Genomic DNA, 25,567 nt, shown 5'->3' with positions numbered 1-25,567 from the left:
TTTTCTCCACTGATAACCACTAGCTTATTCTTTGTATCTAAGAGTCCACTTCTGTTTTGTTTTATTCACTAGTGTGTTGTGTTTTTTTTGATCCACATACAAGTGATGAGAACCCCATGAACAGTATAAGTGATATCATACAGTATTTGTCTTTCTGTGACATATTTCACTTAGCATAATGCCCTCCAAGTCCATCCATGTTTCTGCACATAGCAACACTTCATTCATTTTTTATAGCTGAGTAGTATTTCTTTCTATATGTGTGTGTGTGTGTGTGTGTGTATATGCATACATACATACTGCTTTTTCTTTATCCATTCATCTGTTCATGCACACTTAGGTTGCTTCCTTGTCTTGACAATTGTAAATAATGCTGATACAAACATTGGGTTGTGTGCATCTTTTTGAATTAGTGTTTTTCTTTTTTTAGACTATATACCCAGTAGTGGAATTCTGGGGTTCAGTTTTTAGTTGTTTGAGAAACCTCCATATTGTGTTTCACAGTGTCTGTACTAATGTATATTTCCACCAACAGTGTGGTACTATTCCCTTTTCTCCACATCCTCTTCAACAATTGTTTTTGTGTTCTTTTTGATGATAGCCACTCTGACAGGTGTGAGGTGATAGCTCATTGTGGTCTTGATTTGCATTTTCCTGATGATTAATGATGTCAAGCATCTTTTCATGCACCTGATGGCCATCAGCATGTCTTCTTTGGAAAAATGTGTATTCAGTTCTTCTGCGATTTTTTTTAAAGGATAGGTTGTTTATTTTTTTTGATGTTGAATTGTATGAGCTGATTATATATGTTGGATATTAAGCACTTACCACTCATATCATTTGCAGGTATCTTCTCTTATTCAACATTCAATACAGATTTTGTTGATAGTTTCCTTTGCTATGCAAAAACTTTTATTTCATCCCATTTGTTTATTTTTGCTTTTATTTTCTTTGCTTTAGGAGATAGATCCAAAGAAATATTGCTGAAATTTATGTAAGTTTCCTAAGTTTTCCTCTAGGAGTTTTAATAGTATCTGTCCTACATTTAGGTCTTTAATTCATTTTGAGTTTATTTTTGTATTAGTATTTTTTTATTAAGGACTTATATACTTTAAAAATGACAGAGAACATAGCTTTACCTTAAAATATTATATAGCCATTAAAAAATTTTGCAAAGATTTTTGATATGTTAAAAAAAACATTTTGCAATAGAAACTGGTTCAATTAAGGAAAAAATTAAAAACTGGAATACAATATGCCAAAGCCGTAATATCAATTGTCTTTTAGTGTCAGAAAGAGTGATATTTTACCCCTTCTTTTACTGTTCATACTTTCTGAGCATTTTCAATGTCCATGCATTATTTCAAGTAAAATAATACATTAGCACTAAAAAACAAGTGTAAGAACATTTTATATATCCACTTGCTACATCTTTACAAATTTAAACAAGATGGGAAAACTCAATGCTGTGATCTGCACTGTGCCTCTTGTGCTCAGTTAATTATCTGAACATACAATTAAGAGAGGGACTATGTTCTTTAAGTAGTATTAGTTCGAGTGCTGAGTTAATTCTATGTGAACTGCTTTTAGTGACTGAGAATGGATGACTGCTTTTGAATGAAATCAGTATTTCCTTGTATTATTTATAATTTGTATTTTGTTATACCTTAATAAGCTACAAAGCTTCCTTTTCTCTTTCTCACACACTGGTCAGAAGACATTGTGATTCTGGCATTTGTGCAGCGGACCCGGAAGGAATGGTTGGAATGAGTGAGTGAAGATGGTTTAGCTCCTGCATCATGCCGCATAACAAAAGGCATTTTGCAGTTAGCACCAGACACCATGGTTTTCCACAGATCACAAATCCCAGAATATGTTAAACTCACATCAGACTGTTCTAGTTATAGCATTTATTGCCTGTGAAGAAGCTTCATGGTTCCCTATATATTTGTCTTAATTGTGTAACTGTGAGGTCATTCATTGCTACCCCTGGAAGTCATATGTAGTCTGCTTATGAAGCTATGACAAACCTAGACGGTGTATTAAAAAGCAAAGACATCACTTTGCTAACAAAGGTCCATCTAGTCAAAGCTATGGTTTTTCCAGTAATCGTGTATGGATGTGAGAGTTGGACCATAAAAAAGGCTGAGCACCGAAGAATTGATGCTTTTGAATTGTGGTGTTGCAGAAGACTCTTGAGATTCCCTTGGACTGCAAGGAGATCAAACCAGTCAGTCCTAAAGGAAATTAACCCTGAATATGTGGTCAAATATGGATGTGAGAGTTGGACTGTGAAGAAGGCTGAGCACCGAAGAATTGATGCTTTTGAACTGTGGTGTTGGAGAAGACTCTTGAGAGTCCCTTGGACTGCAAGGAGATCCAACCAGTCCATTCTGAAGGAGATCAGCCCTGGGATTTCTTTGGAAGGAATGATGCTGAAGCTGAAACTCCAGTACTTTGGCCACCTCATGCGAAGAGTTGACTCACTGGAAAAGACTCTGATGCTGGGAGAGATTGGGGGCAGGAGGAGAAGGGGGCGACAGAGGATGAGATAGCTGGATGGCATCACTGACTCAATGGACGTGAGTCTGGGTGAACTCTGGGAGTTGGTGATGGACAGGGAGGCCTGGCGTGCTGTGATTCATGGGGTCGCAAAGAGTCAGACACCACTGAGCGACTGAATTGAACTGAACTGAACTGATTCATTGGAAGGACTAATGCTGAAGCTGAAACTCCAATACTTTGGCCACTTGATCAAAGAGCCAACTCATTGGAAAAGACCCTGATGTTGGGAAAGATTGAAGGCAAAAGATGAAGAGGGTGGTAGAGAATAAGATGGTTAGATAGCATCACCAACTCAATGGACATGAATTTGAGCAAATTCCAGGAGACAGTGAAGGAGAGGGAAGTCTGGTGTGTTGCAGTCCATGGAGTCAAAAACAGTTGGATGTGACTGAGTAAACAACGACAATGTGATGTTTTTACTATGCCCCAAGGTCATATGAATTTTTATATTTAAACCAAAATATACTTAGAGGTTTTGTGAGAGGGATAGCATCTTTATAGTTCACTTATCAATATTTTTCTGGCTAAGTATGAGTTTGAGATAGCTCTAAGTATGCCTTCTTGCAAGACACTGGTGTAGTAAATGTCTCCCTCTGAAACAGAGAAATGTGATCAACTTTTTAACTTAGACTTAGATCATGTGCTCCATTCAGAGTAGATTCTCACCCATATCTGTTAAAGTTAGATTCCTATGTGAAAAACAGGGTCTCCAAATCACAACGGTTTTAGAAACAAAGCATTATTCAAGTTTGTTTCTTATATACAAGCCTTGAGGCAGATGAGGGCTGATATGGCACTCCTGGTCTACAAAGGCAACACTGAGTTTCCTTTCAGCATTGCTCTTGGGCATCTCTGACATAGCGTGTTCATACTAACTGTGTAAATGTACAGCCAGAGCTCCAGCCATCAAATCTACATTCCAGGTAACAAGTTTGAGGAAAGGGAGAAACATTAACAACAGTATGGGGAACTTCTCTTTTAAAAAGTTTTCCAAATGCTGCCACTCAGTACTTTCACTTCCATCCTCTTCCAGCTTTGTTAGATGGCCACATATACCATCAGGATAGTATCTATTCTGTGTGACCAACTGTCTAGCTAAAAAATCAGATGTTCTATGTTAAAGGGAAAAACATTATTTCTATCAGACTACCTGCTAAGAGTTAAGGGAAGGAGTAGCCCCCAGAATGAAATGGATAATGTATCAGGAAACAAGGAAATAAATACAGGGAGCAAATAGATTTCTAGTATCCTGAAAATAAGACTAAGAAATATGAATGATAATAAAGAGAGGGACGAAATACTTGGTTCTACAGAGCAAGACTGGGACAAAGGAATGGCAGAGAAGAGAAAAACAGGCTTTCTATTAAATCTTCAGTAACTGTATTATATGAGTATTAGCAGATTTTTGTATCTGATCCTAATATATCCCTTAACTTGCCCATAAGTTACAGATTTCCCATTACAGTATTAAATGAAGTTAACATTTTCCATAAGAGCATAAACTTGCTTATATTGCAGATGGAACTATATTCAATTATTAACTAAATTTTACAGTACTTCACTTCTTTTTTAGTTGATGAATTTCCTGTTGTATGAAGATATCAGTTTGTTCCTTACTCAAGTTTGAGGATTTAATTTCTTAAAGGGAAAGTTAATTTTGTAAAAAGGAAGATGAAAAAAATAGATAAAAAGCAGCTGCTGTGATATAATAACTTTATTGTCTAAATCTCAGTCATCCATGAAAAATAGAAAATTTTCACTCTTACAATGAGAATAGGGAGGTAGGAGAAAATACTGAGTTGTCCCCCTCAAACTAGGAGATTTAAACACTGGCCTTAGCTGTTTCTGTTCTAGAAAATTTTCCCATGAGAAGATTTTTCTTTGAAAGAAGAACAATTCATGGATTATACTTTTGATTTGTATCTAAAGCTATCACTTTGCCCCAGGTCATTTAGATTTCTCTCATAGTTTTGTGTTTATCCTTTAGTATCTTTGCAGGAGACTGGTTCCAGGACACCTATCCCCCCATCACAGATACCAAAATCCAAGGATGCCCAAGTTCCTCATATAAAATGGCATACTATTTGTATATAACCTAGGCATGCCCCCCCCCCCACCCAGTGTATACTTTAAATCATCCCTAGATTTTTAATACTCTTAATACAATGCAAATGCCATGTAAATAGTTGCCAGTGTGGCAAGTTCAAGTTGTGGAACTTTCTTGAATTTTTTAAATATCTTCAGTCTGAAGTTGGTTGAATCTGAGGATGCAAAACCTATTGATAATAGAGGCCAATTACCTCAGACATTCTTTTGTGGGAGTTTTACAAAAGTACTAGTCATTTTCTGTAGCTGAGGTTTTCAAATGGAGTGAATGTGCCTTCCAGTAGACATTTGACAAATCCTGGAGACATTTGAGATTGTCAGAACTGGGGGTTGCTAATGCTAGTGAGCAGAGGTTCACAGTGCACCTGACATTTTCCCCTTCCCTACTGTCAGTGAGGAATGATCCAACCGAAATGTCAGTAGTACAGGGTTGTAAAACCATGATCTATATGAGTTTATTTGGAAGAAAGAATATTCCCTATTGACACTAAAGATATACCTCCATGTATATATATATATTTGATTTTTAAAAATAATACCTATGATTAAATTTGTACAACCCTAAATCAAGGGTTGTACAAGATGAATTCCATGCAAAGAATGGAATTCATGAATATAAAAATCATGAAATTAGAAGGCTGTCTATGAATTTAGAAATTGGAAGAGAAAGATTACATAGGTGTACATCTGCCTATTTTAAGGGATAAGTCCATACCATTTATTTGTCTAGAGGATTTGCTGTTCAGTCACTGAGTCATGTCCAACTCTTTGTGACCCCATGGACTGCAGCATGCCAGGCTTCCCTGCCTATCACCATCTCTCAGAGCTTGCTCAAACTCATGTCCATTGAGTCGGTGATGCATTCCAACCAGCTCATCCTCTGTCATCCCCTTCTCCTTCTGCCTTAATCTTTCCCAGCATCAGTGTCTTTTTCCAATGAGTCAGCTCTTTGTATCAGGTGGTCAAAGTATTAGGGCTTCAGCTTCAGTCCTTCCAGTGAATATTGAGGATTGATTTTCTTGAGGACTGATTGGTTTGATCTCCTTACAGTCCAAGGGACTCTCAAGAGTCTTCTCCAACACCAGTTTGAAAGTATCAATTCTTCAGCGCTCAGCTTTCCTTATGGTCCAGCTCCCACATCCGTACATGACTACTGGAAAAACCATATCTTTGACTAGACGAACCTATGTCAGCCAAGTAATGTCTCTGCTTTTTAATATGCCGTCTGGGTTTGTCATAGCTTTTCTTCCAAGAAGCAAGTGTCTTTAATTTCGTGGCTGCATTTAATTAATTTAAATTAATTTCTTTAATTTAATGTCAGAGAATTCTTGTGTACTAATCAGCAGTTTTCTTCCCTCCAGTGAGCACACTACTGTTTCAAGTACTGTTTCCCAGCACATTCTCTAACTGTACTGTATTAAGGCATTACATTCATGGAAATGAAGTTTAAAGATTCCCAGTGGAATCCCCTATAATTAATAGAAATAATATCAACAAGTAAAGTTCCTTTTGGAGAGCCTGTGATTTAAGAAACCAGATTTCCCATCTTAACAAACATTTCTACAATTTACACAGGAATACAGTAAATATTCTTTGTGATACATGTTGCTTTGGTATTTAGTGCAATGACATACTCTCTACGGTTAACAATGCATTTCCTTAAAATTTGTTCCTTGCCTCTTTTCCTATCTCTGAAAATGACATTACTATCTAGCCAAATCACCTCATGGGAGACAGTAGAGAAAAATCGCCCTCATTTCTTCATTTTCAACTCCAATCATTTTGCAGTTCTGTCCATTCTACATCCTAAATTTTGTTTGAATCTCTTCCTCTGTTTTCAATCCCTTATGCAATTTTTTTTCAGTTCAATATCTCACTTTCAACTGAAATACCTCCTTAATGGACAGCAAACCCTATCTCGTATTTTAGGTCTGCTCTATTCCATTTCATTCTACATACACCTGCAGAGCCGTCCTTCTAAACTGCAGATATGAACAGGTCACCTTCCAGTTTAAAACACTGAAGGGTCTCTTTCTGTTATTTACTTGCTAACATTCCCCCTTCTGGCTTTGTCTCCTGTTATTGCTACCCTTTCTGGAGGTAAGATTTTAATTACATTGATTTCTCACCATCCCTTTATATGCATTTTTGACTCTGTCCCTGTGTTGCTTGAATAATTTTCCCTCTCTTATTGAACACCAAGGAAGCTGACTTCAAAGTCTTCCACAATTCCTTCAAGCAGAGGTCATTGTTCTCTAATTTCTGCTCAAAAATCATTTGGTACTTCCTTTAATATCTTCACCTTTGTTTTCCAAAGGCCTTGAGCCATTCATGCACCTATGAACATTTCCAATAAATGTTTCTGTAATGGGACTGACAATACTGTGTAAAATTCAAGACGTTGCTCGGTTCTGGAACATTGTAGTCAAACCTGTCTTTGTTGGCCAGGCTAAATAATGGAGGGATGATGAATTCATGGTGGGCGGGGGTGGGGGGGGGGGGTGATGAAATAAAAATTTTACTATTAGCTCTTAAAAACTGTAACTTTCGTTTTAGCTTTCTAAAATACTATTATGAGTAGTATAGAACATTGTTCTATGTAAGAACAAGCATTATGTAGTATTATCTACTTGTTCAAGTAGAACAAGTATTACTCTCTTTTTAACCACAATTCCTATTGCTATTGATGAAAGAATATACAGTAGCTTCATTACAGTTAATTGCAGAGGGTAGGAGTTCACAAGTTTTAAGTTGGGTGAATGAACAAAGTAACACCATTTAGCTTTTTGTTTTAAGATATTGAATGACCCTGAGTCCAGGGATGATGCTAAATAGCTTATAATGCACAACATAACCTCCTGACCCTGAAGAAATAATTATACAGACCAGAATGTTAGTAATGCCAAGGATACTAAACATTGCACATATTTTATTAAAGATGAACCTGGAGGCTGTTGAAATGTACGGGGCTGTTTATATTCACACTAAGTTGCCTCAAGCTTCTAAGTTTTTATTGTATATACCATGAGGCCTTTTTCAAATTACACCCATCTCCACCCCTGAATCCAGTTTATCCAGAAGCACACTGGCTTCTGGGCCTCTATTAAAGTTAGGATTCCACTGACAATGCAGAATTGAAAGTGCAGAAATCATACATGCTGTCTGTACATTTTTCCTGAGGTGAAAAAGGGAATATTTGAATAGAATATATTAGGCTTCAAAAGTGCCTTGAAAGCCAAATACTGAGACTATTTTTGGTTTAGTCATTATTGAAAGAATAATTGAATTCTAAATATAATATGTTAGTGACACTTTGATAGTATAGTTTACGTCTTTTAGAATTAAAGAGATATGTCATTGAATTGTATTTGTGAAGTATCATGGCAAATAGTGTTAGGGTACCTGGGACACCTTTCTGATTAGTTTCAAGTTTAATGGCAGTGAAGACAGCTTGTCGTTCAGTTACTTGTCTCATTTACTAAGGATCATCTGTTTTCTATTGGTAATGTGAGTGTATACATATGGATACTCATGGTTTCTAGTTCCCAATGGTGGCAAGATTGAAGTAAAGGTAATAGGAAATTGACCTTTTCTCAAGTTAAGTGAAAAATATCCTAGATAACTTCCAATTAAAAAACTTGTAACATTCTCTTACTCCTCTCAAGATGAGCAGAAAAAAAAGTTAGAGAAATTCCATATGCTGCATTTGCAAAAACTTTCCAGAAATACCATTTTATTATAGTTGGTGGAAGATATTTTGCCCATCCTTGAGCTTATAGTATTCAGTCCTGTGTGCCTAAAATGCAAAGCATTTTGGAAGATAAAAAATAACATTTAAAGAGAATATATTTTATTTTGCTTTATTTTTATTTTCTTTTGAGTACAATGTTTTAAAAAGGGAGATGGAGACTAGAGGTAGCCTCTGAGCATGGGTAACTAGATGTTTTTCTTAAGTCTAGTGACTTCAGCCTGCATGCATGCATGTGCATGCTCAGTCCCACTCTTTGTGACGCCATGGACTGTAGCCTACCAGGCTCCTCTGTCCGTGGAATTCTCCAGGCAAGAACACTGGAGTGGATGGCCATTTCCTTCTCAAGGGTATCTTTCTGACCCAGGGATTGAACCTGTATCTCTTGCGTGTCCTACAATGGCAGGTGAGTTCTTTACCACTGCACCCAGAAGTTACTGGGAATGCCAGTAACTTCAGAGACCTTAGCAACTCAAGAGAATCTCTGATTTCCTGTTCAGACTATAAAATTGCTTTATTCAGCAGATTTTTAATGGCTAACTTCCCTGTCCTTGACTTCTAACCCTACCTGTGCTTGGGGAAGAAAGACTAGTTAGTTGATTATATGAGGTTAATAAAAATCCAACCCATAAAGTCCCACTTGCTGTTTCACAGATGGCATCCTATCATTTATTTAAAAGCCAGGAGAAAGAACTACCATATCATAAAAATGAGAGCAGCATTTTATTGCTTGTCTGGAGAACTTAATTGTTGAAAAACATCAGCAGATATTAGAGGGGGAAGTATTGGTATCACTTGTTTCATGTAATAAATTAAAAACCTGAAACGAATGCAGTTTGACAGAATGTTTAAGCAAGGAGGAGGGAGCAGCATTAGCATTTTAATTTTGTTTTGATTGAAGATACTTTCATTCCAACATGAAAAAATCATGCCATTCCTCCAGCATGCCTCATTTCCAGGGAAACTCACTGAAATGTGCACGTGTTAACATTAGTTTCAGCTGTCTTTAATGCACTTACACAAAGGAGTTTTGCCAAAAGAAGGGATAAATACCACAGCCATTCATTTCACAGTGCTCTCCAATCTGGCTGCAACTGTTTCTTTAAGCAGCAAATCAGTGAATAAAAAAAGGAAATTAAAAGGAGGGGCAGGAAAAAAGGGATTTAGGAAGAAGAGGGGTTTTAAAACCTTCTTGGCTTTGAAGAAAACAATTCAAAATCATTAGCATGAGTGATATTCCTGTTTAGCCTAGGCTAATGAAAACATTATGAAAGCAGAGAATTTTTAAAAACAAAATAAAACAATATAAACACAAAAACAACACTGTCCTCTGAACACCATTAGTGTAGATCAAGGGGAACCAGGGTAAGTAAACATCCAGGTTTTAGAGTTAAATTCCACCCGCCCCCCAACTTCCTCAGATTAAGAAGTAAATATCCTCATTTAGTGTGCTTTTCTGTGTTCACAGAAAAAGACTAAGTGTACTGCTGTTTTTTCTATATTGATTCCTTAAGCATTTGTTTACACTTCTGTACTTTTTCACCATGCACTTTATTGCCCTAAAGTAATTACATATTAGAAAACATTTATAACACTTTGGTTGCAAAAATGGCCATTGTTGCTAATGGTTATTTTGACTCTGGTTTTATTTCCTGAGAAATCCACTGCTGTGGCCTCATCCAGCTGTGGGAGGTGGAGCACCAGATGATGGCAAGTCTCCTGTGGACTCATCTGCCCCAAAGTATATTTGTCCAATGATTCTTTTTATGAAAGGAAATATGTCAATGTTGTAAAATCATTTTTACCTACGTTCTCATGTATTTTCTTCATCAACTCTGGGAGGTACATGTTAATGTCATTCCATTTTTTTAAATTTATTAAAATATAGTTGATTTACAATATAGTGTTAGTTTTATTGTACAACATGATTCAGTCATATATATACTTATATTTATACTTTTTCAGATTCTTTATCTATATAGATTATTGCAGAATATTGAGTAGAGTTCCCTGTGCTATAGTAGGTCCTTGTTGGTTATCTATCTTATATATATAGTATTGTAAGTAACTACATATTAGATATATAAATATATAGTATTGTGTGTTTGTTAATCTCAACTTCCTGATTTATCCCTCCCCTCCACGTTTCCCATCTGGTAGCCATAAATTTGTTTGCAATATCTGTAACTGCTTTGTCAATAACTTCATTTTGTATCACTTTTTAAATTAGATTCCACATATGAGTTGGAGAAGGAAATGGCACCCTACTCCAGTATTCTTGCTTGGAGAATTCCATGGACAGAGGAGCCTGGCAGGCTACAGTCTATGGGGTCACAAAGAGTCAGACACAACTGAGTGACTAACCCACATACCACATATAAGTGATACTGATACTATGTGATATTTGTCTTTGCCTGTCTGACTTTCTTCACTTAATATGATAATCTCTAGGTCTATCAATGCTGCTGCAAATGGCATTCATGCTGTTGCAGGAAGGCAGACCCCTTCTAGGGCCCAAAACTGGGCTCTTGTCTAACACTCGGAAATGAATTGTCCGAGGAGACACATGTGCTGACAAAGCAAGAGATTTTATTGGGAAAGGGCACCCGGGTGGAGAGCAGTAGGGTAAGGGAACCCAGGAGAACTGCTCTGCTGCGTGGCTCGCAGTTTCAGGTTTTATGGTGATGGGATTAGTTTCCGGGTGGCCTTTGGCCAATCATTCTAATTCAGAGTCTTTCCTGGTGGTGCACGCATCACTCAGTCAAGATGGATGCTAGCAAGAGGGATTCTGGGAAGTGGACGGACACACGGTGTCTCCTTTAGATCTTTCCCGAACTCTTCCAGTTGGTGGTGGCTTATTAGTTCTGTATTCCTTATCAGGATCTTCTGTCATAAAATAACTCATGCAAATGGTTACTATGGTGCCTGGCCAGGGTGGGCGGTTTCAATCAGTGTGCTTCCCCTAACAATGCTATGTGATTTTTTTTTTTTTTGACCAATGAGGAAATTTTGTCTCAAAATCTTTCTTGTCCTTAAAAGTACTGTGGTATGGAACTTAATTATGATCCTCAGACTCCAAAATCATAACATCATACCAGGCACTGTGTTTAGAATTTGCAAGAGTTTGCTAGTTGATCAATCCATGCAGAGTTTAGCATTAGCCAAGTTGGTGGCAATCTTGAGTAATCTAGTGATTCATTTGTGCCCATAATGAGCAGAGGAAAAATATTTGTAGAAAGTATTCTTCAAGGTAATACTTCCACCTTCGACTGAAAGGATGAAATAAAAGTACTTTTTTTTCCACACAATTTACTCTTATCCTAAGGAAGACTTTAACTATGATATTTAATTGTATCATTTATGTAGAAGTAATAATTTTTTTTTCAAAAGGTTGACAAAAATATCCACTGTCTAAGGTAAGCTTTTAAGATGTTTTTTTGAAAGTCTTTTATGATATACATATATTGAAATAATTGTAAATATCTCATTAATATCTTATAGCATTACCACATTATAGTAACTTCACTATTATAAATAATATCTTTCAGAACACATAATTTCCATCATTATTAAAAACTATGTCATAAAATTGATTTCAACTGAATTAAATTAATTGGTAAAATAATTGAAAAACATCCTTTTCAAACTGATAGGATTCTACATAGATAAACACATGTGAAAAAAGAATCTAAAGTTTAACATGATAACAAAGTGTTTTCTGCTGTGCAGATGCAGATATTCTATGGATGGGAAAACTTCTATATTTTTATTTATATTTATTGCTAATTTTCTTAGAGAATTTCCCCATATTCAGTTGTCCAGTACTTATATATTATGGGCTTCTGTGGTAGCTCATCTGGTAAAGAATCCACCTGCAATTCAGGAGACCCCAGTTCGATTTGTGGGTTAGGAAGATACACTGGAGAAGGGATAGGCTACCAAACTCCAGTATTCTTGGGCTTCTCTGGTGGCTCAGCTGGTAAAGAATCTGCCTATGATGTGGGAGACATGGGTTTGATCCCTTTGTTGGAAAGATCCCTTGGAGAAGGGAAAGGCTACTCACTCCAGTATTCTTTCCTGGAGAATTCCATGGACAGAGGAGCCTGGCCAGCTACAGTAGATGGGGTTGCAAAGAGTCGGACACGACTGAGTGATTTTCACTAACACTATATATTATACATGAATTTTACAAAGTATGTCCTTATTTTAGAAGGTAACGTTTGGATGGCTAGTTTACACACTAGATAAAGATTCTATTTTTCTATGAAAAAAAAACAAAAAAACATCTTAGCAAGTGGGCACTAATAATTTACTTACAATAAAGTGACCATTTGCTAAGACGTTGCCATGTCATGTAAACATTTTAAGGTGTATCTTTAGCTTATTTATGTAAATAAGCTTATTTCAAGTAAATCCTTATATAGGTATGTGCATTGTTCTTATGTAGTTGCTTTTGAAGAAAAAAATGAAGCTAACAGAACATAGTAATAGACAAAGCTAGACATGTGCTTCGGAGAAGGCAATGGCACCCCACTCCAGTACTCTTGCCTGGAAAATCCCATGGATGGAGGAGCCTGGTAGGCTGCAGTCCATGGGGTCGCTGAAGGTCAGACACAACTGAGCGACTTCACTTTCACTTTTCACTTTCATGCATTGGAGAAGGAAATGACAACCCACTCCAGTGTTCTTGCCTGGAGAATCCCAGGGACGGGGGAGCCTGGTGGGCTGCCGTCTATGGGGTCACAGAGTCGGACACGACTGAAGCGACTTAGCAGCAGCAGCAGACATGTGCTTGGGCTATTCTGAATTTCAAAGCTTAACTCCTTAAGCTTGGAGTGGGGCCAATGAAACAGTCTATTTGGGACAACTTTCAATCATGGGTGTGTGACGATTGCAATTGCATAGGGCCATGTCTTCAGAAGCATCCCGCCCTGCAATGTGCCCACATACCACCTTAAGCTTGGAGTTTAATGCTTTGCAGTCATTGTCTTGTAATTTTTATCTTTGAATTTGTGTTGCATAAGTACAGTCTGTTAGGATAATAGAGAATGTTCTGGGGCTTGAAGCTTTCCCTCAGGTGTGGTTCTACATTCACCACCCACCAGGATGAGCTCCAGGCTACCCACTTCCCCCCACATGCCAAGATCATTGCCGCCCTTTGGCTTGGTGGAGGCCAAAACACTGGCAGCCGTGTGATGTGCTCTTATTTGCAAGGTAAAGCTTGTGCGAGTCTGCATTCAACCTATCTCAGAAGAGCATGACATTAGATAGCACACAAAAGAAAGACTAGGGAGGAGAGGACAGAGCTTTTGTTCTTGCTTTTTGCACAAGGGACATTCATTCTATTTTTCACTGGACTCTGCATATTTTGGAACTAGACTTAGTAATTTACAAATAGATTATTGAATGTCATGTCTGATACACTAGCTCAGATGAGAAGGGAAATTCTGAGGTGCGTGGTCTTTTAGGGTATCAGGTATTTTAGAAAATGACATCTGTTCCTAAAGGCTTGAATGTCGCCTCTCTAAACTGTTGCTTGGTCAGGCACACACGTACTTACTAAATATCCCCAGTAAGTCCATTATTACATAGTTTGTTCAGTGTGTCCTGCTCATGGAATTACAGATTTCTTCGTCAGGATCTGCACTGCTCTGGGATATGAAAAACAGGAAAGCTATCAGAGAATCAAACTTCTATTTTAGAAAATGTCATAGATAATTCATAAGAAGAAATTAGTTGTGCCAATGTAAAACATGATGCTGGAATTAGCAGTATGCTTTTCTTCATATCAGAATAAACATTTTCAAGGTAATTTTCTCAGTATTCATAGTTTGTGAAGCATGGACTAAAATGTTACGCCAAACTAGCTAGATGTTTAATGGAACGTAAAGATGACAATGAAGTACATCCACAACTGGCTTTTCCTAATTTAATTGCTTTAGACCAAGTTATATGTGTATCTGTGTAATAACTAAAACAATTCAACTTTTTATAACTTGGACCCAATACATGGGCAGAATATAAAGCATGCTACATGAGTGAGAGGAAATGTCACATCATGTTTTTAAAAGCCCACCTAGGTCTTCTTATCTATGTTCTAGAATGCTTCATCTACATTCTCTTTCAAACAGGTTACACATTGCTTACCTATCTTTTGAGAAAAAGATTGCCTCAGAATTCTTATTAAAAGGTTTTTGAAACATTTTTTTTGCACATATTAAAAAAAAACCAAACAAACTCTGTCCAACTTCTTTTGCTATAGTGGCTTGTTCATTTTTATTAATTCTTTCTGAAAGAGTGTTATTTAATCTCATTCAAAATTCTCCCTTGCATCCGACTTCATTATTGTAGGCATATCATGACTAAGACAACTCTGGCATCATCCAGAGGGGACTCAGGTGTTAGTTACATCTTCAGACTATAGTACAAGATGCAGGGGGTACACAGTTTTCCCTTAAGCCTTCTCCTGACTATGCTTAGCCTTCTATACATCACAGAATATTGAAGCCAATTACATTTTTATAAATGCATGGATGAAAAAGAACCTCCATGTGTATAATACCCAGTACTGGTTTTAGGCTCAACTGGACAGTCAGTCTCACATGACCCTAACAGGCCACACTTGACAATGGTTCCATTAGAAGGCTGTAATGCAATAAACCAAGTGAATCAGTTGAGCACATTCAGGTGATTCTTTAACATGGCAGTTCCCACAAGTGTCTAGGGCTAAAGTCTTTCTCCAGTACTGTGAAATGACAGCTCAGGTATAAATATGAGATCATGGGTAAGGATGAGACCTATTCTAATATTTCCCATGTCCCAGATAGGAGTCGGTATCTTTTATAATAGCCCATAAGCAAAAAATATCACCAGTTACAAAAATGTACCTCACTCAAATTCTACAAGGTATTTATAGTCATCCACAGGCCCCCCAGACCAGATTCAGTTTACAAATCAGGGCTTATTTTTATGATAAGCAATGTAGCCTGATAATACAGCTGACATAGGTTTCCATGGAAACTAAGCTAGAAAGTTCTCTCAAGGTCATATTTCTTTTCATAAAGAAGGAAAAAATATCTTGCCATCCCTCCATTCATATTAGAAAACACAAATATTAGGAATTTGAATTACCAAACAGGCCTTATTCTCTGACTTACAATGCAATAAAATTCAAAATGACAGCTATAGTGTAACTCAGAAAATTGAAAAAAGAATAATAAAATGATCTCAAGAAAAGTAGATAAGAAAAACTAATAAAAACAAAAACAAAATTAACAAAAATTATCAAACTATGAAAGAAGATTTGATTAAAAATAATTTGTTTTATTTTGAAAAGAATGTCAACATAATTCTTTTTGCCAAATGTCTAAAAAGTTAGGACTGGGGTCAACAAAAATACTAGACTGGGTGGTCTAAACAACAAACATTTATTTCTCACAACTGGAGGCCAGGAAGTCCAAGATCAAGGCACCTGCAGGTTCAGAGTCTGGTGAAAGCCCAATTCCTGGTTACTACTTCTCCCTGTACTTCTTAAATGACAGAATGGGTGAGCGCTCTTTGTCGTCTTCTCTATAAGAGTACTAATCCCACTGTGGGTCATAGAGGATATGAAACGAGTCGCCAGTCCAGGTTCGATGCACGATACTGGATGCTTGGGGCTGGTGCACTGGGACGACCCAGAGGGATGGTACAGGGAGGGAGGAGGGAGGAGGGTTCAGGATGGGGAAGACGTGTATACCTATGGCGGATTCATGTTGATATTTGGCAAAACCAATACAATATTGTAAAGTTTAAAAAAAAAAAAAAAAAGAGTACTAATCCCATTTGTGAGGGTTCTGCCCTCATTACTTAGTCACCTCCAAAAGGCCACACCTCCGAATGGCATCTGATTGAGGATTAGGTTTCAATGTATGAATTTTGGAGGGATACAACTACTCAGTCTATCATGCCATTGAAGATGAGGAAGAAAAAAATAAATGAGGAACTTTAGGAATCAGAAGGAAAAGCACTTAAAGGGAAGGGTTTCTGTGTTTCAGTGTAAGTAGAACAGTTAATTTTATAGAAAAAACATAAATAACCAAAAGCCTCAAGAAACATTTTTAAAAACAATAACAAGAGAAGAAAACAAAAAGCAGTCAAGACTTTCCCATATTATAGGCATGATAATAAAAAAAATTTATGAACCACTTCTATCACTGACACTGTTTTAACATTTTACTAGAGATACTAAACAAATGAAAAAAGACAAAAATAAAAACCACAAAAGGTCTAAACTTTGAAAAGAAGATGAAACAGTATTTATAGATGATATGAATATTTATCTTGATTATCCAAGAGAATTGGTGAAAACCTATTAGTTTCCCTGGTGGCTCTGCTGATAAAGAATCCACCTGTAATGTGGGAGACCTGGGTTCCATTCCTGGGTTGAGAAGATCTCCTGGAGAAAGGAACCGCTACCCACTCTAGTATTCTGGCCTGGAGAATTCCATGGACTGTATAGTCCACGGGGTTGCGAAGAGTTGGAAATGACTGAGCGACTTTCATTTCACTTCACTTCATGTATTAGTACCAATAAGAGAAAGTAATTAAATTAGCTAGATATAAGGATATTTAAAAATTCAACATAGTCTTCTATACCAGTAATTAACACAAAATGTGATTTAAGATATTCTAGCATAATAGAAACAACAGCTATATACTATCTAGGAATAAATTGAACAAGAAATGTTAAAGATGCCTATGAAGAAAATAGTACTGAGCAACCTAATCTGGGAGTCTAAATAGTTGTGATGATCCAATAAGTTCCTCATATTAATACTTTAATATTGTAATAAAGATGTCAATTCTGCCCCAATTAGTTTATAAATCCCATGCTGACCCATAGAATTTTAAAATTTTGCTAAAAGAAAAAGACATCTGAATCTGAAATGTATACTGGAGATGACTAGTGTCCAGACATACATCATGTATGTATGTGAATTGTTTAATGATAACAATAGAATATCAAAACACAGTAAGATTTAGATAATTCAGTAACCATAGTTAAAATAGTTGGCAATCCATTTGGAAAATATGAAGTTAGATTCATAAGTAATACTACAACAGACAAGTTAGATAGATTCAACCAGGATGGACAAACTTTTTCTATAAAGGCTCAGATAGCAAATATTTCAGTCTATGTGGATCCTACTCTGTTTAACAAATAGTCATCTCTATAGCGATAGTGTCAAATGGCATAGGGATAGTGAATTTGGCTTCAGGTTTAGTCTCACCAGAGCCAGAATGTCCATACTTGGAAATTGGTTAGACCATCTACTTCATTAGGGGCTTCCCTGCTGACTCAGCGGTAAAGTCTGTCTGCAATGCAGGAGATATGGGTTCAATCCCTGGGCCCAGAAGATCCCTTGGAGAAGGAAATGTCCACCCACTCCAGTATTCTCACCTAGAGAATTCCATGAGCAGAAGAGCCTAGCAGGCCTACAGTCCATGGAGTTGTGACTTAGCAACTAAACCACCACTATCTATTTCATAGCTTGATATAATGATTAAATAATATGTGAAAGTATTTAGCTCTGTGTTTAGATATAAGAGAAATCTAAGTTTTTATTCTCAATTTTCCATGCTTGGCCTAATATCTTCCTTAGAATAGGTACTTCATACATCTTTGTTTGACTTTATCTTGCTGCTATCAGTTTAACAGTTTGGGGGAAATAAGACAGATTTTATTGAAATGACTTTGATTTCTTCATAGTTACTACTTCTTAAAATTAAACAGACTCATGAAACATGACACATTATCCCACAGTTTAAAATATTTTAAATTTTATATATATGTACATAATATATATTTATATATAAATGCTTATTTTTTTATAAACTATATTTTAGAATAGTACACATTTATATAAAATTTATGTATTTATATTTAAGAAATATAAAGGAAAGAATCATAAAAATTACAAGTTTCACATAGATATAGAATCATAAGACACTTCTATTTGGACAAAATTTATGTAATATTTTCAATTTTTTTTTAGCATTATTTGCTGTCTTTGACATTTTAAAATCTTGTTGTTCTTGCTGTGTAGAAATGTTCTCAGTCACTTAAGATGCTACTTACATAAAGTAATTTGACATTTAATGACTTAAAGCCTAAAAATTTTAAAAAGAATGAAACAACCCACCAATCTGAAGAATGGATCAGAAAGCATTTCCATGAGCACTTCAATTTATTGATTATACAAAATTTTGGTATATGTTATTTATGTTTCATATTTCACTGCTGAGTAAATTTATTTAACTTGTGTAATTGTGATGGTGTATTACATGTTTCCATATTTGAAGCAAATATAAAAAAAAAAGAGAATGCTAAGATTTAAAAATGTTTGTATTTTAAGACCTGTAATAATGAAAATGAATGAAAAATTTTAATTGTGAAATTATACACAAAATGTTATTTGGGGTTTTCTTTAGTGGGAGGAAATATTTGAGTCTGAGATTAACAGATTGAATTGATATCTAATACCATACAGTGAAAGGCCTGGATATTGGCAATGTATCTTCAAAACTCAGCAAGACTTAAATGCGTTCCTTAATACCCAATCTTAGAATCTAATCGAGGACTTAGACATGTACTAGTTATTGAATAGAAGATTTTGTTCTCTACTTTAAATGTATGATCACTTAGGGCTCAGAGGCAGTATCTGCTTCCATGAAAACTTGGTGGAACAAGGAAAGTTTCATAATGTTTGCTCTTATCGTAAATAGGTAGAAAATGAATGAAACCCTGTCCCAATGAAGAAAGAAAGAATGAGTTATTTTTCTCTCTTCATTTTGCCACTAAAAAAGCATCTGCAACTGGAATTATTAGTTGTTGCTTTCAGCCGATGGCTTTGCCATTGCTTTTCTGTAAATGTCTGCCATATGCATCCCTCTTCCCTTGCGTTGTACTTTCCACATTTCCTCCAGCCACTCTTCTCATCAGAATTTTCCAGTGGTTCCTATTGCATTTAAGATAAAAATCTAAATATTTTCACATAGAATAAAAAGACATTTTTGGCCCCTGCTAGCCTCGTATTTTCTCCCTCCACTTCTATGCTATACAATATTAAAGGTACTACACTCTCCCCTGCTTCTGCATCTTTGCCCATGCAGTTCTCTCCATCTGCAATACTTACATTTCATAATAAATAGCAACATATCACTTTTGCAAACTCCAACCCATCCATCAAGTCTCAGTTCAAATGCCTTTTTCTGTAGGCTTCTACTCGCATGCTCCCATTCGTTAAATATATTTTATGACACAACTCTTCTTTTACTATGACTATTACCTTTTGGTACTAATCTTTTTGAGGGCAGGAGATTGCATTTTTATATCTCTGATTCCTATAGCATATTTGATATACAATGGAAGGTGAATACATATTTTAGAATGAACGATAGATTGTTTTACCAGTTTCAATAAGCTGTAATAAATAATGATATAGCCTACTAAGGAGTTCTATATCACAGAGCTGCTGCTACTGCTAAATTGCTTCAGTCGTGTCTGACTCTGTGTGACCCCATAGATGGCAGCCCACCAGGCTCCCCCGTCCCTGGGATTCTCCAGGCAAGAACACTGGAGTGGGTTGCCATTTCCTTCTCCAATGCATGAAAGGGAAAAGTGAAAGTGAAGTCGCTCAGTCATGTCCGACTCTTAGCGACCCCATGGACTGCAGCCTACCAGGCTCCTCCATCCATGGGATTTTCCAGGCAAGAGTACTGGAGTGGGGTGCCATCACCTTCTCCGATATCACAGAGCTATGACAATATAATTGGTACACTGACTTTTGTCTTGGTCCCAAGTACATGAATTATGTTCCTAAATATTTGTAGAAAGTCACCTTTGTGTATTTTGCATGCTTTTAATAGTAAAACTGAAAGTTTAATTATTGTAAACTGTTGCTAATACGTTAGTAATTATTTGAATGCCAATGGCCTCTATATAAGCAAAAGAAAAACATATATAAAGGATTTATATTTCTAGGTGATACAAAATGACACAGGCAGATACAAGCCATGTTGCACTGAGTACAGGTTAGGCCAGTTCAGTCCAGCCTTCTCCACTCCTCTGTACTGATACAGTCTCACATCATCCTAAACAACTACATGACAAAAGCTTGTCTTCTATGACTTCTCTTTCATAAAACATCTTTAATGATGAGCCAGATTAAGTCCTCAACACACATTTACTAATTATGTTGGGTGACTTCTTTAGTTTTAATCTTAGAGTTGAGTGAGAGCATTATTTTTTTCATTTTGATTATTTACATTATTTCATTGTGGAACTGTATCTTGGTAGTTGAGAGTAAAAATGAAAATAATTATAATTCATCCAATAGAATGGTAATGATTAAGGGTCTCTCACAGAAGGACTAAAAGATTTATGCTGTTGTCTATATGTATGTCTGTGTATTGGAGAAAATATCTTGAACTTGGGCCTCACCTACCCTCAAATGAAAAGGTTTAAAACAGGGGGGTCTCAGATGGATTTAAGGGATTAAAAATACACTTAAAACCATTACTCTGTGTCTCTGAGATTTCTAATAATTTGCTGTTCAATTATGGCCCAAGATTTATTTTAATAACTTTTGGGATCTATTATAATAAATTATTGCAGAAATATTCTCTATTATATCATAATGTAAAGAGAATACCATACTTGCTCGACATTAGTGGTGCTGAGCCTGTTTGATGTCAGGAAGGCAGGGTGAAAATTATGGCTAGGTTTTATTTTCCAATGTTTTCAGAAAAATTTATTCATTAATTACAAATGTGGATATACGTTATTTTAAGGTGCTAATTTGAAGGTACCATAGATTCTAAAGAAAGGCTAGTTCTTGGGCAGTTGTGGTATATCATGAAAAAGGGTGTCTTTTGGCAGTTTGATAATATATTTAGACTATATAAATTGCAATGAAACATTACATTAGGCAAAATGTTTTGAAAATACTGTTTGGTAATTGAAAATGAAGGTCCTACCTTAATAGGTCTGATTTCTTGATTAACTTTTTTTTGAGGGTGATGCATGTTGAAAAGTTTATTGTCTTAAAATTTATGAACTCTTTTGAGAACTTGGTACAAGTGGACAAATTTACCCTAAGTTTTAAAAACTGTCAGAGGTAAGAGATCTTTTAATTGAAATATAAACATGGTGCTACTAAATTTTGATGACTGTTATCAAATATTGTTTTTATATATAAGATTTAAATGGAATATATGTTCAAAATGTGATTATACTTTTAAAGTAAAATCCTTAATAATTCAAAGAACTTTAAATTGCATACTACTAACAAATTATTTCTTCATTTTAAATAATTTTTATATCTTTTATTAAACTATACTTGCTATTTAAACTGATATTTTGTCTTTTGCTTTCTTTTTTCTGACAGCTCCTTCAGGTTGGAAGGAACACCTTTATTTGGAGGCATGTCAGTTCATTTTTCTCACTTCAGATTCATCACTATGACTTCTTGAGGCCAGATCTAATTTTGAAATAACCAGAAAATTGTCCATCTTGGAGCAGCAAACCCCTCAACTTGGAGCACAAATGATCACTGATATGGTCTGCTTAAAACTATCTGCCTCTAGTCTGACAGCCATGAGCAGAGCCCTGGGGGCAAAAAAAAAAAAAAAAAAAGCCACAGCCTTAAATGTCTTCACTCAGAAATTACCAAGAAGATTAAAAAAAAAAAAGAAATGAAAAAGACTAAATAAGCAAGCCTACAAAAAACCAAAAAGCAAACAAACAAAATTCATCTCACTTTATCATTGAAATTATCCCCAGATGTGAACCTCCCAAAGTTTATATTTAGTAATTAAGCCAGTAAATTATAAATTGATGTAACGTTTGGGAAGGTGAAAGTATAGAAATAGGTGTCTATAGCTAGAATTACTCAGCATTTCAAAATATGTAAACAAAACAAAAACATACACAACAAAAACTGAACAGAGGAATATTGCCGCAATGAACAGTATAAGGACAGAATGTTGTTGTTTGCAAACAGAGAGGACATTTGTCATCTTGTGTACACCTTCAAAGCCATAATGGTGTAAGAGTATTGTTGTCAATTGCTTGAAAAGTTTCTGCATTCGATCCTTCACTCCATACTGGTTGAGAGAGGGGAGGTCAGTTCTTACTGATTACTTCCCAACGCACTTCTACTATTTGCACTGTCACTTCCATTCAGGGTAATGATGTGTGCTGTTATTTGCACAGATGGTCCCATGAGTTTTGAGACCACAACAAACAGTTTCTTGCAGGAGTCCAAAAAGGAAACATGTAAGAATTCTCCAGGCATTGATTTCTCTTTCTTCCATTAAAAAAAAAAATCAGTTATAAAAAAATGGACTTGTCTCAGATTAAAGAACTACAGAATAATAATGAAAAAGCATCAGGGTGGTCCAACGAATGAAAAAGGGATCAAAAATTGTTTTTTTTTTTTTTTTTAGTGAGGATCATTTTATATCATTTACAGCGAAGAAGTCAAATACAGTGAACTGTACACTAAACATCTGTGTTGAACATCTATTTGTTCTCTTAACAAAATCATTTGTAATTTGTATTTGACATATAAGAGATTTTTATAGCCATTTATCTATGCCTCATGGGGAAATGTACTACACAAACAGCATTTTCAGTTTATTTTTCTAAATAAATGTGTTGTTTGTATTATTCGTAGTTGCTCATTTGATTTGCTTTTCATTACCTGGAAGATAAGTTTTCTTTGGTCATAGGTAAGCTTTTGTCATACAAATTCAGAACTTCTGGAATACTAAAATTTCAAATATTTTGTGGTATAAAATTGTGTTTTCTATTCCCTAAACTCTGAAGAAGAATTGATATATTTTTCATGAGAACTTTCTTGTCAAGGATTATTTTTTAATATTCTAGTTATGCTATCTGAAGTTAGTTTTAAAATACTGAGGACATTGCTGGAAAACAAAAAATAATAATTATTTTATCAATAAGGATGTCCTCTAAATTGTCTTCTTGAAATTCTGCTCTAAAAGAAGATAATTTATGTATATGTGTGTGTGTGTGTATATATATATATAGGCCATTAATCATATCTAATGAGTCCTCAGTCAGAGGTCTGCTGAGAACTTCCATCATTGTATGTAAAAATGACTAGACAATTATACTGGAGCAAAAACAGTGTTCTTATCAACAAGGGCTTATTGAGTGCCCACAAAGTTCTCATCCTTACTTGCAACTCATCAGCTGGAGCCTGTATTTATGATCATTGCTATCACCAGTAAGTAGTGTGCAGCTCCCACAAATTATTCTTTTTTTTAATTGGAATATAATTGATAAAATTATGTTAATTTCAGGTGTACATTATAATGACTTGATATCTGTGTATATTGCAAAATTATTACTGCAATAAGTCTAGGTAACATCTGTCAGCACACATAGTTATTTCTTATGATGGGAACTTGCAAGACCCCTTCTCCTAGCTACTTTTAAATATGCAGTAGAGTATTATTAACTATGGATATGTCTGGGATGCTCTGGAGAGTGGAAGACATAGCACCGGTCCTCTGAGGTCTTTGGAAAGGATTACACTCAACCCTTAGATGAGTATTTTGTGAGAGACTCTCAGAAAACCTGTTAGTAAATGAACAGGGTCCTTTCATAGAAAGACCGATCTCCTGTTTCTGTTGCCTTTTGCTGTGCCCTGCAGGCAGTAGCCCTTTAAGAACTCCTTTTCCCTTGATTGAAATCCTGTGGGACCCACAAGCATAAGCCCCATTGGCCACCAGAGCCAAGGCAATGTAGAAGTGTTCTCTGGTACCAGGCGGAAAACTTGGGTTGTTGGACAAGGAGATAAATTCTTTTAGGGGACACACAAGGGAGCTGGAGCAAGGCAGAGGGACAGCGCAAAGACTGCCTGTATAACTGTCTTCGTACAGACCCCCACCCAGGCCCTTCCTAGGTGGTAAGCTGTGCTTTGAACCAGAAGTCTGCCCCTCAAGCCAAAGCTCCAGGAGAGGTAAGTAGGCCTTTTCCTCAGAAAGACTGGTCTTTCATTCTGGTCTCTGTGCAGTGCCCGAGGGTGGTGGTTGGCCAAGAAATGGTTCTCTGGTTGAGCCCAGGATCATATATCCCCCTGGACTCCTGAGCCAAGCAATTAAGGGATGTCCCCTGAGCGGCCGCCCACCCCACCCCTCCCCAAACCGGGGGCACTAGATGTGTGTTAAACTCCCCTCTGAGAGGTATTTATGTTTAGGAGGAAGGCATAGAGAGAGTGTAGAAGGCACCATGGTGAAAAAAGCTTAGAATTAAAAAAAAAAAAAAAAAAAATGGTGTCTGCTATAGATAAAAGGAGGCAGGGGGTGGAGCATGTAAGTGGCTCCAGCTGGGGAAAAAACACCTAAGCAGAATGTTGGAGGGGACCCAGAAAGCAATGCTTAAAAAAAAAAAAAAAAAAGATGGTGCCTGCTGGACAGAGCAACAGAGCAAGGAAGAGGGACTGTTGAAGGCAGTGCCACCAGCCAGCAGGTCCTTGGATGTGAACTCAGTTAGATGCCTGCCCCTCAGGCTAATGCTTTAAGATAAGCAAGCAAGGCTGGAGTCTTGTTCACTTAAATCTGAAGTTTCTGGTTTGGCAGCCTGTGCATTGAGCCCTTGGTCAGGTGAGTCAAATGAGCCATTTAAAAGCGTTTCTTAGTTTGTAGTAGTCTTGTGGAGGTGGGGTTTTAAAGTCAGATGTTTTAGGGACTTGTTTCTCAGCTGCAGGTCTTAAAAGTTGAGGTGCTCAATGTGGGGTTCAAACCCTTTGTTCCACAGGGAGAAAAGCTCCTGATTGAGTTTGCTCCAGATTGTGGGTCTCTGCTCTATGGGTGGCATTTATGGTGAGATTGTGTTCCACATTCTCCCACCAGCTTCACTGTGAGCTTTCTCTTATTAGCCTATGCAAATGAGTTGCTTGGTTTTTAGCTTTTCTTCAGAGGAAGTTTTTCAGTATGTAGCTACAGATTCGGTGTGTTTGTGGATAGAGATGAGTCCAAGAGCCTCCTGGGACTCCTGCATCACCATCTTGTACTGGAACCCCCAAAAACCACAGACAAATTATGTTTAACAATTAAAAGAGTAGGTGTTTAGGT

The 25,567-nt window shown here is 36.4% G+C and overlaps 1 protein-coding gene across 3 annotated transcripts in view; it reads left to right on the top strand.

Annotated features, from left to right (window-relative positions):
- The window catches only part of PRR16 (proline rich 16), a 290,513-nt gene extending 267,379 nt beyond the window's left edge, over positions 1-23,134 (top strand). For all 3 annotated transcript variants that reach the window (XR_002181098.2, XR_011567600.1, XR_011567599.1), the window contains one exon: positions 21,850-23,134. The gene's annotated coding sequence lies outside the window, so the exon portion shown is untranslated. The remainder of the gene's footprint in view (positions 1-21,849) is intronic.
- The last annotated feature ends 2,433 nt before the right edge of the window (positions 23,135-25,567 follow it).

The sequence above is a fragment of the Bos indicus genome, chromosome 7 (genome assembly GCF_029378745.1).
Source record: "Bos indicus isolate NIAB-ARS_2022 breed Sahiwal x Tharparkar chromosome 7, NIAB-ARS_B.indTharparkar_mat_pri_1.0, whole genome shotgun sequence".
Classification (NCBI taxonomy): Eukaryota; Metazoa; Chordata; class Mammalia; order Artiodactyla; family Bovidae; genus Bos; species Bos indicus.
The sequence above is the reverse complement of the archived record's forward strand: the minus strand, read 5'-3'. Positions and strand labels throughout refer to the sequence as shown.